The 15,666-nt window shown below is 45.9% G+C and overlaps 1 long non-coding RNA gene across 1 annotated transcript; it reads right to left on the reverse strand.

Moving 5' to 3' along the window:
• Positions 1-419: 419 nt before the first annotated feature.
• Positions 420-14,315, reverse strand: LOC147751780 (uncharacterized). The gene is made up of 3 exons (XR_015315919.1): positions 13,654-14,315; positions 8,224-9,140; positions 420-625 (listed from the first exon to the last, which is right to left on the reverse strand). It is a non-coding gene; the product is annotated as an uncharacterized LOC147751780 (long non-coding RNA).
• Between the last annotated feature and the right edge of the window lie 1,351 nt (positions 14,316-15,666).

The raw sequence follows: 15,666 nt of genomic DNA on the forward strand, positions 1-15,666 counted from the left end.
ATGGTGCCCTCTGTTTGTAGGCCGCTGTTTGTATGTATATATATAAAATAGTACTGTCTCAGCTCTGTGTAACGTGGATGAATCGAAGCGTACTCTGTTGTGAGAATAAATTTTATTTAGGTGCCTTCGAGCGAATAAGAGCCTTTTCTGTTCGCGGGAAAATTTCACCACCGAGCTTTAGCTCTAATTGCTTTAGGTTGGGGGTGGATCCTGATTGGTTGAACCGTGTGTGACAATGTATTCTTGTTAATAAAATATGATCAAATGATATTGTTACTGTTTTTAAATGCACGTTTTTTATGGAGCTCTCTGGATTTTTGTCCAAAAAGAAACCGCGACTACTGCTCGGATGTACCATGCGTCGGTACGCCCTAGGGGCATCAGTTAATTAATAAAATTCGAGATAAAACTGCATCCAGCATCCAAATTTTATTGCCACTGTTTGTTCACTTTCTCGTTAGGCTCTGAGGTATTCCTTTTGTGTAACAGCTCAAGTAAGCGGTTCCTCGTTACATCGTCCTGGTTGCCGTCCAGCATGATGATTTGATGAAGTGGCAGATCGTCGATTATGTTTGATTAACGTGAGGCACGATGGTGATGAGTTATCGTCCCGAGACACCTGAAACTAAGTTCTTGTGCAGTTACTTCCCTGCTCACTTATTGTATTTACTGTTGAAAATTTTATGGAGGCAGTTAGAAGTTGTTTAATCGTATTCGTTATTACGGATCGTTTGCTTTTTAGAAAACGCTGACTGACGCTGGCGAGCAATCAGGGGCAACGACGGAAGGCGTCATCTTAGTAGCCAGTGGTTCGCTGATTAGCTCGTATCGTTTTTTATCCCATAAGTTGTAGCCGCAGTTATCCAGCAAAAACTGCTAATAGCTTTATAGACGACCTTAGGGAAGATTATTGTAAGCAAAGAAAAGAAGGTGCAGTTGGTTAATTGGATATTCTTATTATATAATCTTCTGCCAAACGATTTATCATAGACGCGCTAAATATTATAAGTGACGTCCAAAGTTATTAAAAGACTCTCATCATTGACACCAACGATATTTCAGCTACTGCTTTCTCCCAAATGAGAAATGATGAACCGATTAACTTATCTTTCAGGTGAAGTACTGCGATAAGGTTGCACCGAGACTGCCATGTTACTGTCTAGCGACACATTGTACGGACCTAACCGTCTTAAATATGCCACGATGCTCAAAAATATACGACGCAGTACTTAGTTTCTATCGCGGAAAACATCTCTCAGTGCGCAATGAGCGTCATGAAACATTGGCTACCTTCGGTGGAAACTGTTGCGCGTACATGATAATGAGGTGGCACAGAATTTGCCAGTTGCAATCATGTTGAAGGTAACTTTCTCGTCTATTCAACATGGAAATCTTCTGTTGCACTGAGTCTGAAAGGGTTCTACAAGGAGGTGTGCTTTGAGCGGTGTGTATAATACTATCGGATCTCCGTCGCACGGATATAGGACCATGGCTGGTGATTAGCTGTACGCCACCCGCTCAGCTGAGTACTCGACGATTATGTATATATATACAATAACGTGTAGCTAGTAGTGGATGCCCGGTTTGAGTCTCGCGCTGGGGAAAACTGGGTAGCCCAGTCAGGGTCTAAATCCTCATTCCTCTTTCACCCCAAAATCTACTCTACTACAACACCCGCTCACGATACTTGCTCTCTGTCTTTGCCCCGTTGTCTGTCCTTCCCCGTTTTCGCGCGCCTTTCCTGCCTGCTCACCCATTCGCCGTCTGGCAACTTCCTGGCAGTTACAATAGAGTCCTGTGAACCGCGTGTGGATTAAACGCTGATTATTAATACAAATTATTAGCGTTAGTATCACCAATATATATATATATACATATATCCTTGTGGTATTACCTAACATCCTCATAATAAGAGCAACCACTACAATAGCAACTACTTGCCAAGTTTCTGCGGCATCCTGGTTGAGGCAGGCCGTTGTCAAGTTACCACAATCACTGCTTTGGTTGCTGTAGGACTAATGTTATAAAGATGCTGATGCCGAAGATGAGTTTGAATGTACGTATGTATGTATAAATGCTTGGCTCAGATAGGTCCAAACGAATTGAGACGCCGGAATAACAAAATGTTCTATATTAGCCGTAGGACCGAGGATCAGTATTTGACGATAAAACGATTAGGGTAACCATGAGGACGCAGTTATTGGTATTACGCTAGCTAATAGCTATTAGAATGCAGATATCATCCCAGAAACGGTGACCTGGGCAAGCAGTCAGTAATAACGGTAGGTGGCCATGCCGGAACGATTATATGGAAAATGAAGACTAATGTTGGCGTTTGCGGAATAGTAGTTGAGGTTGATCGAGGAGAAGGGGTGATGTAATATTAATTTGTGACCTAATATTGGTTTGAGCTCCAGTCCGATGCGATTTCCGTCTAGAGACCAGGTGTCCACTTGAAATTGGGCGTGGAGCGCCAAAATTCGAGTTAGCTAGTAACGGGTGGTAGGAACTTGGCGATATATAACCTGCTGTCTAGAGAAAATATTTCATTTTAAAGGTTCTCAAGTTGAATTTTGACGCGATACGAGTCGTATTCCAGTCAATAAAAATGTCTTTAGCCTTTCGAAATTAGCGTTTTTGCTTTCTATTTCTTCCTCATCAGCTGAACAAGCTCTAGGAACTCGCTCATATCGATCAGGGCTCGACAAAACGGCTGATTTTTTAGCGCATAGAAAATGATGAGCTTTTATCTATCGCTTATCGGCGGTATCATCATCACCCCTGCCGTCGTCGTCGTCGCCGTCACCCTATTATCATCATCGTTAATTCTTGTCCTTTACTGATTAGTTAGCTGGGTAGTTAACGTTTTCTATGACCTCACGCTACCGGAGGCTCAGCGTCGCTAGCACGACGATAGCTGTTACTTTTCTTCGTAGCTTTCTGAGGTCGCTGCGGTCATCGCCGCCGTAGCCGTTATCAGCATCAGCGTCCGACGTTATCACTGTGACCAGAAGCGTCACGACACTGTTGCTATGGGGCTGTTATTGTTGTTGAATTCCTGCTCGGTGAGAATAGCGGCGACATAGACAAAGTTAAGAATAACATTCGCGCAAAAATATGGGCAAAAAGCGTGTGGGTGATACACAGTGTGCAGTCAACAAAGTACCAAGAAATGATAGTGACTAGCAACGACGATGATGAAAACTATTATTATTAGTGCTAGCAGTAGAAGTAGGACGATATTGATAAGAGTGGAAAATTAAATAGTAGCGGGATTTGCAGCGTTAGTAGAAGCGGATTAATCGCGAGAACAGCTTGCAGTTCTACCATCGTCTGCTTGTACAGTGGTTAATGGGTACAAGCTTGAAACTGCTCGGCTGACTACACCGAGCGTCCCGTGATCGCCGGTTAGCAGGCCCAAGCAAAAACAACCATTATAACGCCGCTAGTGGTATCATCGTATGCATCAAGGCAAGCAATAACGCTACCTAGTTTCTTTGTATAAGGGCTAGATGATAGCAAACGTTAGTGACATCGCTTTTCACGGGAACCCCGCAGATGCAGCCTGGTAATGGTTGGCCCAATACAGGACCTGCACAGGGCCGTCATGGAGTCCAATCTATACAATATTCGACTTTGCGCCCTTAATTCGGCTCGCGCACTATACTACTCCGCCTCGTAAAAAAGGATTTCACCCCCCCGCCCCCCAACCCTAAATCAGATTCAACTTCTAGCCCACTTGCGCTACGCGGATCGCGCGCTCGATCCCCGATAGGATCCCTTCGTCAATGGGAGCGCTTAGCGAGGAGCCGTTTAAAGCGGAAGGAAACTATCGTGTGTTTAGGAGCGCCGTGACTCGCCATGATAAGACGCACGCACGCCCGAACGCAGACGCTCAAACACAGGCATACACGAGTAATAATTGTCAGGGCTGAACGAAGGCCGGGGGTGTTAAATGCCGGTTCGGTCGGAGATGATACTGTGGCACTCTGTGAGGAGTGTGCTGACATCGAGGCGCTAAATGTCGGTAATTATAAGAAAAAACGACTTCGACAAACTTTTAGTGATATATGACAATTGGTGATCGCTTACTTGGTAACTGAACTCCAATGATGCCGATCCTGGGAGTTAAAATTTTTAACTTTTGTATGCGGTCTGTGTGTCTAACAATTCGACAGTTCATTATAATACTATGGTGGTACGTGGGTGCGTAGGAAAAGTAAATAATGCATATAGGTCAAAACAGTTAGGTCTTACTGTACGTTAAAGCTACAACAGTAACTGACTACAATAGATATTTGATTGCCTTTATTTTGTTGCTTAGATATCGTCTTATGAGGGAAGTCGACTTACGGGTTTTCAGACTTCATAATCGTTTTCAATCCGATTTCTAGCTTGACTACATTTGTAACTTGAATACAAAAAATCAAGAACGATTTCCATAATCATTTGATTCCTGTCACCATTAGTGTTTTCATCGCAGACGTCCACATATGTGGAGTCACTCACGTCGACCTTTACGGCTACGACGAAGGACCGCTGCAGTCGGCTGAAGTCGTATTGCTTTTCCCCATTTTGGCGTTTTTTTTTAATTAAGAGACCGACTGAGGGAAAGAAACTGAGACAACTACTACTGTCTAATTTCTACTTCGGCAGCGGCCACTAAAAAATTGTTAAATACCGGCAGCGGTTCCTGTTAATTGTCAACAGGCGCGTGCGTGCGAAAAAAGGACAAGCATACCCGATATTAAGTGGCCAACGGGCAAGGGCAGGCAACTCGAACCCTGGGAGAACCCCATTGGGGTTTGAAAATCCATCAGTAGAGACGTAGGGATACTTGAGGTATGGAGAGAGTTGCAGAGGAAGTGAGAAAGTGGATTGCGTTGAGCGCCACTACGAGCCATTACTGCCGGGAGGGCAATTAGTATATAAAACCCTGCGCTGGAGACCTTCTTCCTTCCAGCTACCCTCACGATCTCATTTCAACCCATAGCCCTCTTCCTGCGAAGCGGTGACTAGTCTGTGGGCCTGTGTGTCCCTTTTCTCTCTGTCTGTCTCTCCTGCCGCTTCTGCTGTCGTTCGAGTGCCGGGTAACGCCCCAGCTCAAGCTGCCCTTGTTGTTAGCCAGTCAATCGGCCTATCGTCCTCTTGGGATGGAACTGGCTCCTGTAAAGGCTTGCCGCCAGGGCTGATTCACCCCTTTCCAAACGGCGAACGAACGGCCACTGCTCCGGTGTTCCCGACGAGCCTCGGGCCTTCGTACCCACTAAGCTTCGGAGCCAAAGGGAAGTGCTGCTTAGAGCCTTGCTGCCACCACCGGTCGTCGACCGCCCGACCGGTGGGCAATGGCTGTTATCAATATTGAATTTTAATTAGCTCACACTCTCGTCCCTACGTTAGCTTCGGACAACGAACAACGGCGAGTTGACGGCTAAGCGGTAGGGCCAGCGTGCATCGTCATCGCCCTCATCGCGAACTCCCCACCCTAAACTGCTGCCACTGGCCGGACTGCCAAACATCGGCGCATGGTCCAATCGCCCGTTCGCGTCCGTATGCGCCGCGTGCTTGGGTCTCTCACCCCGCTGCTGACCGACTGCCGCCATCGCTACTACTACCGCTGGCTAATAAGCACACGGGGGTAGGGTAGAAGCCCAAGGAAGAAAGAAAACGCTGCGGCCTAGCGGCGGGCCATGTTGGAACCCGGTTACGAGTACCCCCGCAATTCTGTTTCATGACTGATGAGAGAGAGTAGGCCAGAGCCTAGAATAGGACGAGTGAAGCAGGAGGTACAGTAAGAAGAAGGAGAACGTCTAATTTGTGGCAGAGAGAGAGAAAAAGTAACGGCAGTAACAACGTTCGCCATCTATAGGCTAGCTCCTTCTCTTTCTGACCAATGCCTCTCGATTCACTTGTGTTCCCCTGCTTTCCTCACTTGGCGAATAGCTACGCAGGCTTGTTAGCAGGCAGAGCACTGATAGCAGCGCTAGCGTGGCCATCGGGACGACAGCCATCAAAGTACTGGTCGGCGGCCATCGGAGTCGGCCAAGCCCGACCCCCATTTCAGCAGATCCCAGCTAGTCCCCAAGTAGGAAGGAAGACAGAGAGAGAGAAAGATGGTAATTGATCTGTCCTTCTACCACTAGTAGTAGTGCTCTATGGGGGAGGAGGAAGAAAAGCACGACGACGGAGGCGACGACCACGAGACCGACGACGATGAGCCATAGTAGACAAGTCGATTAGAAGGAAGTGCATGCAAGAAGGCAAGAGGGTGAAAAGAACGATGAAGTATAGGAGACTGAGGGACGGCCACAGAGGTGGCCGTGGTGACGATGAAAGCAGTGGCCGAATTTGAAGAGCGCGGAAGAGCTCTCGGGCAGCTTACGGCCAAGCCATGCTGCGGGATACACAAAATGGTGGGCAGCCAGCTGCAAGCTGCAGACTGTTGGCCCTATCCTCGACCAATCCTGCCGAATGAACCTCACTGAGTGGCCGCATAGCCCGAACCGATTGCATGGTGAAGATGAAACGAGTCGTGTTGGGCCGCAGCCTGTGAGACAGTCATAAGAGACTGCTGTAGGCCAGAAAGGAAAAGTGATGTCTAACTAGTAGCAGCGCAGCGGATAAGATATCTGTATGGTATAATAGAGATGAAGAACGAGCGAGCAAGGCGATTAGGGAGGGAAGATGCAGAGTGTTTGGGGTGGCAGAAAACGGCAATGATTAGACGAGCTGATGCCGGGATACCTACTTTCTACTGACGAGTGCTGTAGATGGAGGATCCCGGGGGAGAGGACGGGGGCTTGCGGCTGACAGTGCGAACAGATAATAGGGCTATAATGGCTATAAGCGAGAATGGTATTAGGTGGATGGAGGATGGGTCTAAGAGATGGGTGCCACGTCTCAAGGCAATGAAAGCGCAACGCCTGCACCGCCATTTCCGCCCGGTAAACTAACTGTTTGCCAGAGCACTCGGCCTGCAGAATAGCGAACGACGCAAGCAGTGGACAATGAGAGAACGAGCACACGGAACACCAGTCAGAAGGGCGCTGAAGGCACGCGTCGACAGCCTGGCGTAGTCAGAGCTGCTTGTGATAGCCGATGATGACTGGTGTTAAACAGTCCGGTTGCCAATATAGGACCGACGGGCAAAAAAAATGAAATAGAGTCTGATTTAGGTTAAGCTAGCCAGACTTTGTGACTGGAATGCTTTATTCAGTCCGAACGGTTTGTGTGTACTATTAGGTTGCCTGAAGCCATTTAGCGAACCGGACGCTTGAACAATTCAGTGGTACAACAATACTTTGCTATGTGTTATATGTGCCTGCCTTATTATTTGCACATCACAGCCGGTAGACTTCTCAAGAGCTGGGTACCTCTGATTTGCAGTATCGTTGAGATATCAAATTATGAGTCGACAAGGGGTACATTGTTTATACTTTCGTTTCCCCAGAATCAATAGTAATCACGCTGACTCACCCTTCGGTTTGAGATTCTGAGGTGTAGTCAATTATTTCGCAGTTTTTGGCCTCTCAATTTTTATTCTTAAAGTGATTCCGCCAGTAGCAAATTGGCAGTGTTTCACTGAAGACTCTCTTGCCGAGTATCGGCATCATTTTTTGATTAACTTCACCAGCGCTCTTACCGGTGAAAAACTGAAATTTAATTGCTGGTTTTTTTTTTAATACTAAGCATTAAATACTTTGATACTATTTATCGTTGAGCTTATAGTCTTAGATAGTCAAAAAGCTTATGCGCATACAGGCTTGCCAAATCTGACTTATTGACAACAAAAAGTTTTGAAGTTATTGACATTCTTCAACCTGTTAAATTGCTTCGGAGAGAGTAACTACACCATTTGCCTTTTTCAGAAAACGCCTGTTCTTTTGCAACATGCTGGATGCTGTAGTGAACTTAGGTATTTCTTATCGATGTATAATATTTAAGACTGTACCTATCCCTATGTATGAACTTGAAGAAGCAGGTTTACTATAAAGGGTATCTGATCTGCCTCTCGTGGAGCATTTGCCTTAAAGGCGCCGAGACAAAGAGATTAACATAACTTTTCTCTAATGAATGTTTTGGGATCAAGCCATCCTTCAAATTTTTTAGTATTTATCTGTCTGTCGCCGAATTGTCTTTTCGATGTCGTCAGCGATTGTGAGCCACAAAAGGCGATTGATTACCGTCGCGAAAGGTAACCTGTGTTCGATCGCTCTCCGTTACCTCGTCGTTGGCTGTTGCGCGGACGTCGGCAGATGACTGCTGCTGCTGCTGCACGAATTGCTTGATTCATTGTCGGTTTCTTCTCGGCTTTTTCCCGGGAACACATTCTCTAGTCGGCCTATCTTCTTTTTCAGTCATTAGCCATTTGCTCCTTTGCACCTCTGGTCCCGCTCAATCTATCGCTGCTGTGAATGCGAGCATTACCTCTTTTCACTTTCAAGTTTTTTGGTGTAGGGCTCAAAAAAGGGACTCGGAGTGGGGTAGAGGCAAAGGAAGGACAAAGCGAAACATGGAGAAAGAGCTCGATAATGGTTCTCTTTTGTTTTCCCCTCTCCGAGTCACTTCAAGTCGTCGCTCACGCACCTTTACCCACTTAGAGAGGACCCGTTCTCTCTGAATGAACAGCGGCTAGAGTCGGGCGGGTTTGACTTCCTTCTAGACGAGATGCAGACGACAGCCCAGTCTCTGCCTGCCAAGGTGCACTACCCTGCTAACTATGATGACTGACTAGTGACGCCGCTTCAAATCCTGCAGCTTACTTTTTCCGCCACTAGCGTACACGATGATTAGCGTAGGGCTTTTGATGCGGTGGTCCGTAAAGTTGTCTCTCGGAATATAATCTTTGGAGAACGTAGGCGCATATTCCGCAAAAGCAGAAGGGCCCTGTACGTGTGTGTATGTATCTAAAGGCGTAATACATACATGTATCATGCTGCAAATGTATCAAAACTAGGGTGTGAAAAAATTGTTGTTTCATTTTGAGGCCCTTTTGTTGGCAGCTAGTAGCAAAGACCAGTTCGCTTAGTTAAAGACTATTGGCGATGGTCGAATCAGCGCGCATCATAAGGGACGCATTCGTCTCCTTGGAGCAGATCGTTTCGGCGTCATTTGCTTGCTGTCCTTATTACAGATATTGCCTGTAATATAAGAAGAGTCACTGAGAGAGTAAAACAGATAAAATAAGATAGAGATCTGGAGAGCCAGGGCAGTACAGCGATAGGTTCTAAACCTCCTGGGACTATGGGGATGGTTTGATGGGAAACACGGCAGGATATAGGAAAAGCTGCTGGCGATACGATGCCAGTACTTATCACGTAGATCACACTAGAAAACCAGCTCGAGTGGACGAGCGACACATTATAATCGTTGTCTTGATACAGTTGATATGGTCAAAGCGTAGTGAACCTAGAGTTATAACCCCTAGACCTGGCTAGATAACCGAAGATGGGGCCTAAGACAGGGAGCACTTGGAGTGGTGGGGTGCGGGGTAACGGGGAAGGCTAGGCAATGTCACCTACTATATTATTATAATGGCATCTATCTATAAGGTAGGCCAAGCACACTTAGTACAGGGACGCTAGTTGATGACACTAAGCCTGAACGATCCAGAGGTGGTTGCTAAGATTGACCACCTTTAAGGGAAAACAGAGAGAGAGAGAGAGAGAGAAAGTAACAGCGTTCTCGAAAAAGCATCATGAATGCAAGTATAGTTTGACAGTGTCGCCTCTGCTCAGCACTGCACGGTACAAACTCAATGTAGCTGCAGACCACCGTATTAAAGCCGAATTATGTTTTAGTTGGTGTTTTAAATGATCGCGTATTATTCGATGTAGCTAAGGAGCCTTGAACAAGAGTTCGTTTTTGCGTATATACTCGAATGTAGCCAAGAAATCTAGATCTCGGCATCCCAGTTAACATTATACACGTCTGAAATTACGAAAGTTACGTCGTGATATTTTCTTTCCCATATCACTAAATAGCCTGTCAACTTCGTAAGCGATAAACACGCTGAGCCCCTCACTCTAACTAATGATGCCACTGACTTAGTTCGGCTTTATCAACCAGCTGAATGATGCCTTGCGAACCCATACAATTCTATCCAGCCGGCTCACATATCTTACTATACTATACAAGAAAAGTCGTAGACTATCTCTTTTCGAAGATGTTTCAATCGTCGAGCGGATGAACCACACAGTCTCGTCTGTTCTGCCAGTTGGCTAGCAATGGGTTAATATCTTCGTTGCGTTGCTTCTCACTGTTTTGCCATAGCAGTTAAAATCGCCGAAATCACTCTGCCACCGTTAAAAATCGAACGCTTCGAGGAAAGCCCACCGCTCTCGCACGTGTCTGGCTTCTCCAGTTCTCTAGCCGTTTGAATGGACGTCGTGACATCCTGCTTCGCGAGTCCTTCTTCAATTCTTTAGCGCTCGAACGCTACTCACCGACCTTCGCCTCGTCGTAGCAACGGAGAGCATTCTGGGAGCCAAAAGAAGAGATCGGGGCCGTTCACGGCCAATCCGCTTTGTTGCTTTTCTGCTATATTTATTAATTTAAAATTATTATCGCTTTTATAGCTCGCCAGTGTTGCTCTCTTCGCCCGGCAATCAATGCCAGCCAACCTTCTTAGTCCCTATGCCATGACCGGCTGTCCCTTAATGATCAGCACCCTTTGCACGAACGACGGAGGCATGATCTATTAATGCTATGATAGTATTAAATGCTGCAGATATGATAAAAATCATCCTGGCCGAGAGTGTTTCGTGAAGACACGACGATAGACGAAGTTAGTTGGATTGGCCAAAAAGACTGGCTAAATTTTGCGAGTCTGGTCGAATTTGACATCGCGCCATTTGCCCGTAGCTATAGAAGACATAAAGATTGTCATCGCCGGACAATAAAGGCATATTTGACTAGATAAAGCTTCTAGCTCATCTAAATTTATCTTGCACGGCCAATGCAGTGTACCCAGCTAGCTCCACTCAAACGCGTACAACAAGCAACAATTTGAAATCGTTGTTGCATAGGTGCTTGGTGCCAGTATGAGTCTCCTCACTTTGCTCCTTTAAACGAGACTTTTTAAGTCTGAACTAGATATCATTTTTCATAGGTGTTACGTGCTTTTGCTACAGAGACACAATGCACGACCGAGTGTATGGACGCGTCAGTAGATAGATGATTTTATCAGCCATTAATTCCACTTATATTCGACCTGGCTAGAATGCGCCAGATACTACCAGTAGATCCACGGTGCACACGGAAGCTTGCGGTGTCTGCCGCTCAAAGTATGACCGATTCGTATCATTGTGTTGCTAATTGCGTAGTGCGGTCTAACAACAGCGGACAAGTCGAGTTTGAGTAACACGACTGAATAACGCTGATGATGACGATGATCATGAATGGTAAGGATAATCGTTTGCTGTACCGTTTTACCTGTGGCCTGGCCATCGATTCATCCTTCATTAGTCTATTATTGTGGAAAGTAGTCCGAACGACGCTAGCGCTACGACCGCTGCGGTGGACCTCTGTCGAAGGCTTGTACAAAAGCTCTACACATTGGGAAACAGTAAGCCCAAGACAAAGAGATAACGCTTTTCTGCTATAATATTAATAGCCTAGGCTCGGCTAGTGAGTGGCCGTCGTTTGCGTTCAGGCTTCCTAGCGTGACACTTTAGTCGATGCGATGCGCTCATTGTATTTGAACGTTTTCTAATTTCATTCAAAGTGGCTCGCCATCAATTGAACGCCTATTCAACACAAAGGCAATCTTTGAAGTAACCGACATAATTTTGCTTTGCTCTGACCAGAAAACTAGTCGTGTGCTGTTCTGCTGTGTTCGCGCTTTCATCCGAGTACCTTCTTGCAAGAAGTAGGCCGCCTCTTTAGGCCATGAAACAACGGAAAATAGACTGTTACAAGAAAGCACCCACACTAACAAAAGCTCGCAATGCATCGACGTTCCTTTATGGTGCTTCGCTGTGTTGGAAAGATTCTGGTAGACCTTAAATAAATATACCGTATAAAGCTTCCGGACCTTTTGACTGATGGAGTCTCGAAATCGATCTTTGCCAGTCATATCATTCAGCGTCGCGAAAACAAGTGAGAACCTTTATATTGCTAGTGACGGAACTCATCCACTGGTTAAGCTCGCCTTGCTCCTCCCGCATGATATGATTTGAAGATGAGCGAGCAAAAAGTCGTCGGGCTTACCATTGGCTGCGGGTGTTAAGCGCTAGATTTGCTGTTCATATACCTTGCTCACCTGTGTCAATAGCGTGATGCATGAGGAAATTAATAACACGGCGTTGTGGAATCTCGCTATCGGGCTCGAGGTCATGAGGCAAGGAGCTTGATTGAGTCATTGAACCATTTCGATGACTACAGAATTCACTGTTACCTACCTCCATTCTCCTCCTGTTAGATGGAAGTTAGTCGAGTGAGTTATGTTCATATGTGGATTCAGCAACCGAGAGTTTAAATACGATACCACGAATAACTTCGAATAAACCAGACGTTGTGCACCAAGCCGAAAGCGGACAACAGCTCGGCGTTACTTTGCCTTTCGTCACATTGATAACGTTTAATAGCATACACACCATTGCTAAGTCAAGGGAGTATAAAAAAAAAGAAACAAGAAGAAGAATTGCCCATATCGATACCCCCCGCGCCCGCCCATCCGCCTTCTCCCCTCTCGCTTTCTTTTTTCAGGAAAAGGTATAATGCCAACCTTCACTATGGCCAAGTCCATCGATTGGCTATGAAGAGGTTGTTAGCAGAACGGTGATATTAGGCTGTGATGGTAAATGTAGCGCAACCCATCTGTTAATAGAATCCGACGTTAAGTGAAACATCCATAGTGTCGAATGCCAGTGATCGACACCGTTGTCCGCAATATAGGTAGAGTAAACTAGGTGCGAAATCGGTTTTGGTGTGATTCTGAGGTAAGAAATCACTGGCCATATAACAGCCGAAGTTCCTCGATGGGTGCTCAGTGATCTCTGAAGTCAAACTGTACCAGAGAATCGGAACCTTTACATGACGAAGTGAACAGCTGCGCAGGCGTAGCATTGGACCGTGTATTCTGATGGTCATTAAATTATAGTCATATGTACCAGTTATACTTCTCATTAACGAAAATGCACTCATACTTCTACCGTACAACCGTTACAGGAGGATTATGTATGTTGTTTATGTAGCTGAAGGCTTTTTTTTGGCTTAATAATTATTAGGTAGTTGAACTAAGCGATTATTTTAGCTAAGAGGAACGCAGAGGGAAAATAAGCAGAAAATGGAAAAGTCATGTACGTTTAGCTAACAAGAGTTAATAACACACTTTCTGTATAAGATATATCGCCTCTTTATAGTGCTGTTCTAGTAGTCCAAATATATTCATCGATAATCAGCGACTGCGTATATCTTTATTCGATGAACTATGAACGCCGATCAATGCGTTACCTCAGCAGCGTTTGCCGTTGATACTGCTATTGAGCCACTACTGGTGCTTTATGGGTGTTCCCTTTTCTCTTTTTTAGATAGATCGGTCTCCTACATACGTTGTTTCTGCCCGCTTTTTAAAACATCGTTGAATCTCATTCCCCGATCCCGAATAGCCAATATAAATTATAGAAAAAAAAAAAACTTAGCAGAAGTTACCTGGTGATGATAATGATGATGTGTAATAGTGATGTAGCGTCAGCAAAGGGCACGGTGCCAGTAGTTTCAGCTCAAGGTTCTATTCCCTTTTCCTACGCCCATGTAACAACTATCATCAGTGTCCGTATTTGTTTGCGCCTGTTAGCGTAACTATGGTTTCGTTACCACTTTATTTGTTCTTGTTGTTATTATTTGTCGTCCTCCAATATGTCGAATGCATCGGTTCGCTTGCGCCTGCTGGGTAGTCGAAACCACTCGCGGAAGGTGCATCCGGCTTCGTTACGTGGATGCTGTATTATAATCTAGGTAGCATCTAGATATTATATTTGAAACAGTATTTTCCACATACACAGAGCACACCTCACATACCGGCACGCGCTCATGTTCGTTTACGCGCATAGACGTTTCGTCAGAGTAAAAACAGCTACCGCCACAGCCATGTCTGTCTAATAGACGCTGCCAGCCATCTCGTTTCGTTGCTGGTCTCGCTCGAGAACCTATTGTATCAACGCTCGATCCTGGCTTACTTTCGTTTTCCCCGTTCGGCAACGCTCGCGCTGGGCTTACAACACAAATGCCACTGTCAGCAGCAGCAGCAGCGGTGGCAGTAGTAGCAAGCAATGTGCACTCTGCGGTGACGCCTTGCGTCCTACCAGCCTATATTCACGCTCGTATAGTAGAAGTTGTCAACTGCTAGTGATCGGTGCGTTAAGGAGAGAATGTGCTTTTTATATTTTTAGGAAGCGAAGAAGAGACGTCTGTTCTTTGCCTTTCTCTTTCAGTCTACGGCTGTTCTAAGATCGCGAGAACGTAGCGGCGATCAGTGCGTCGCCAACGGTTCGCTCGCCTCCCCGGCAACGTTCCCATCGAGGGGATCGTGCAGCTCGGAAAGCGCAGCCCAGACTCCTAAACGCTCACGGCGAAAAGCGCACACGACCGTATCAATATAGAGAAGGATGTTTTCAAGCTCAGCTAATTTTTGTCTGTTTCACTCTCACTGGCTGTGGCAGTAGAGCAGCTGGGCACAATGCGCCCGCCGCCGCCGCCGCCGCCGCCACCGCTGTTCATGATTCTCATGACGGGGCCAGTAATGATTATGCTGATGATTCGGTGGCTGTGAATGATTGTGATGATGATGGCACTAACGCTAAACAGAACAATGCACTATTAGATCAGCAAGCTGGATAAAGGCAGTAGAAGAAACTAATTGAGGGAAAGGAAACGGGCGCTCTCCTGACCATTTGCTCGATGGTATCAATGCCGCTGGGCATCCCAATGTGAACGAAGGCAGCTGCGACGAAAACAAATAGAGCCTTTAAAACGTGAAAAATTGCTATACTATTACGCTATATTTCAGCTTCACGAAGTGCCTGCTAATATATGCTTATGTCGGGTTGAGACTCGATGGAACTGAGATCGCTTCGCCTGTTTGACACCGAACGTCCAAGTATTACAGTGGATACCGACGGCCAATCGACCCTCGGGCCCAATCAATTAGACCGTTACGAGTTATGCTGTTGGCGAATATATACTTTCTTACGGCGAACTCGTTAGTGCAATAGTGCATATGCTGGTCCAAACGACAGCCGGACATAGATTGGGGAGCGCGCTAACGACAAGCTGCTTGACGCTGTCAAAAACCCAATGAGGAGTTCAATCTATGCGTTTGGAATAGGTGCGGGAGAACTTTTGAAGTCCGTTCAGAATGCACTCGTATGGATTAAAGACTAGCGTAGATCGGGTTCATTCTAAAACTAGTAGGGAAATGGTACAGGTACTGCGAATCGTTTGTTGTGACAAAGCTTGACGTTGCTAACCATTGTACAGCTTGGTACATTACCTTATTCCTTCAGGCGGACGTTTCGACGCAGTTATTATGAAGAAAATAAATGCCCCATCGTCGACGTACCTTCTACCGTTATGATTGCTCTATACGTTGCGTCATACGAAGTCACGTATACTCGCGACTGTGTTGCATGCCGATTGATTTTTCAAGTAAAAATTTTCACTCTG

This window comes from Varroa jacobsoni, unplaced genomic scaffold, assembly GCF_002532875.2.
Source record: "Varroa jacobsoni isolate VJ856 unplaced genomic scaffold, vjacob_1.0 contig04279, whole genome shotgun sequence".
In the NCBI taxonomy this organism is placed as follows: domain Eukaryota; kingdom Metazoa; phylum Arthropoda; class Arachnida; order Mesostigmata; family Varroidae; genus Varroa; species Varroa jacobsoni.